The sequence below is a fragment of the Octopus bimaculoides genome, chromosome 6 (assembly GCF_001194135.2).
Source record: "Octopus bimaculoides isolate UCB-OBI-ISO-001 chromosome 6, ASM119413v2, whole genome shotgun sequence".
In the NCBI taxonomy this organism is placed as follows: domain Eukaryota; kingdom Metazoa; phylum Mollusca; class Cephalopoda; order Octopoda; family Octopodidae; genus Octopus; species Octopus bimaculoides.
Window position 1 is genome coordinate 70,088,987 of NC_068986.1, and position 3,354 is coordinate 70,092,340.

Consider the following 3,354-nt stretch of genomic DNA (forward strand, 5'->3'; position numbering starts at 1 on the left):
ATATATATATATATACATATACATGTATGCATATGTTTATAAATACATAAAGTTCACTTTGTACATGTATGGTTCAGTCCCACTGTATAACACCTTTGGCAAGACTCTTCTACTATAGTCTCGGACTGACCAATGCCTTGTGAATCAATTTGATACAGGGAAACTGTGTGGAAGACCGTTGTTTATAGGTGTATGTCTTTGTTCGTCTGTACATGTGTGCCTTTGTGTCCGTGTTCCCCTCACCACCGATTGAAAACCGATGTTGATTTGTTTACGTTCCTGTAAGTTTTTGGGTTTTTTTTTTTTAGCAGAAGAACCGATACCAAACTAATACTTAACTATTAGACATATCAAGCACGAAATCTCTTAAAGGTTATATTAAAAAATATATATTATTTGGTTGATATTGCAATAATGCTAAATATATACTTATTTACATATTCTGGATAGTGTTAAACTCTCCCACGTCCATTGTGTACGTTGTGTCATGAAAACGCTGGTTGACTGTATTTTTAATTCATTCCACTCGCATAGCTGTGTGATTATGTTGAACCTCCTTCTAATGGTTCTTGGAATTCGAATGAAATTTTAGACTATTCAAAATGCCTGATCAGATGGTTTGTTCCGTAATTCATACAATGTGGTTAATGTTATGTAATATCAGATTATGTAATACATTGCAAACAAATAAAGGGCCATACTAGCGACACGTACACAGCATAATTTGAACGAAAACTACACTCACTTCATGTCCATGTTTCTCTCTCTCTCTCTCTCTCTCTCTCTCTCTCTCTCTCTCTCTCTCTCTCTCATACACGCGCGCGCGCGTGGAAGCACGCATAGTTGAATTAGAAAAAAACAAAGCTATTTAGCTACCTGTCTACAATATTACAAAGTATATCGAATCGATTAAACAAGTGCAAATAGTATCTTTCATATCTTTAAGGACTCGACATAGGGTGATCCGTAGCTTAAAAAAAAGTGGGGAAAGTAAATACTGACGCTATCAATATTTTGTCTTAAATCCTCGTTAACAGTTATGGAGTAAGCTCATCTGAAATGAAACTGCACTGTCTGTAGCTTGAAGGGTAGACGGGCTGATGTCACTCAGGTCCAACTTGATACATGAAATTAGTGGTCTCTTGCCTGCATGTTTACTTTTGATCAAGGGTTGCATGTGTATGAAAAGAACGAACAGGACTTCTCAAATTTTGATATGATTATCATAGAATCTTGATAATATTGTTGCATGTACCTCGAACTTCCCGTCAATGTTGAGGAGGAAATAACCGTCACACCAGGTTCCGCAGGGTTTTAGCTCACAAGATGATCCACATGGCCTCTATAAATAGCAAGGCAGAGCTATGACTGGTTAATTTGAATGAAATGTAAATGAAACTATCCCATCTTTACATATACGTCAACCAAGTATGCAGCAATTGTTTGCCTGATTTATTTACTGCACTGGAGGTCCCTCTAATTGCAAGACGATAGTTGTAATATTCCAACATTGTAAATTTGCTACACACTCAACTCTGATGTTCTGCTACATGATGAATGTTTATGTGCCGCATTTATTCATCATTCGAAAATAATATTGAATACGCCGTTGTATCAAGATAGCGGGACAGATAAGAAATGTAATGCCTAAATACACTTTTTGGATAGACAACTCTGTTTTTGTTCTCTTGTAGTGTTCCATCCACTCCCACAAATATTATAACAACCTCATTGCATGTGGGGAAAGTTATATTATATGGTATCTAGTAACTGCCTAGCATGTTTCCGCTCAGCCTCCGAGCCTCACAGCAAAGCCTCGATTAGTACAGTGTCATCATTCGCAATTGGCACTCAGCTTGAGAGTGACTACCTGCACATCGGCGTTTGCTTGAGGCTTGATCTTCAGATCTGTGAGCCTTGCTAATGCCGTTATTGATCCACTGTGGATTCTTTCGGTCTCCACTCATTATCATGCTGCCATAGTGCTCGCCGCCTTCCACACCATGCCGCCCTTAATAAGATCCTAAAACATGGCCTAGACAACACAGGTTTCCCTTCCCAACTCAAGCCAGCGGGGCTATACCGAGGGGAAGGTAAAAGGCCGGACGGTATGACAATTTTACCGTTCCGTGGCAGTAGGTCACTAATCTGGGATGCCACATGTTGTGACACCTCCATTGGCAACTTGATGTTGTCACCTACCAGTCCAGGTTCCGCTGCACGCCAGGCTAAGAAGCGTAAACTATCGGTCGCTCTTCTACAGGTTTATGGTTGAGCCTGTAGCAGTGGAGACAGCCGACGTTTTCGGTCCCCGGACCATATCCGTGCTCACCGCTATTGGAGCCGAGATGGCTGTCCGCAAGTGCTACCCCGTGAGTCAGAGTAGCTGTTCCAACGCATTTCCTTTGCCATCATCCAGGGCAACGCTTATTCCATTTTGTCAGCTAGAGCCATGAGAAATATTTCTATATTGTGAGAGGCAAGATTTTTCAAAATTAACTCAAAGTCAAAATATTTCGTGAATTCTTATTCTTCGCAGTTCAGGATTTTCTTGTGCTGCTCTGTTTTCTTCTTCTCCTCCTCCTATTCACATTGTTTCTTAAACGAAATGTAAAAGTTGTATTCAGTCATAATACCTTGAATTATTCGCATTACTAACTGTAAGCAGAATAATAAAACTGCAGCAAATTTTTGACTGTTGAAATTTTACATGGGTAATGTACTCGTTCAATATTTCTATCGTTATCAAATAATACTTTCCTGTGAAGTGGATGCGTTAAATTATCTGGAATTTCTTTAAAGCATAAATTTCACTTAATAATATTTGCATTGATTTCTTATTGCTACTACTACAGTTCGCAATATATATATTACACACGCACACGCACACGCACATATACACAAACACATGCACAAACACACTCATGCAGATGCACACATACATATAATACCAACGCCCGCACGCGTGCGCGTTGATGTATGGTCAAACGCGGTGCACTCGCAAGCGTTTGTCGGTATTTGTGTACTACAAAACACCGGTATCGTTATTTTTCCCCCTCTTCCACATACCTTCAAGCCGTTTCTACCAACACTTGTCATATCCCCTTTCTCTGTCCTCTTTTTGTTTCTAATTTGTCATCGCAATATTCCTGCTAAAACCATCACCACCACTATTGCCATTTTCCCAGCAAACCATTGGAGTTTCTTATATAAATATGCATACACATACCCATACCCATATTTACACACACAGACACACACATACACACATACGACTGTATGTAAGTGCTTGCGCGCGTGATTATACGTCGGTGTTCTATTTTGCTATCCATTAATGCCAACACTTCTACCTAG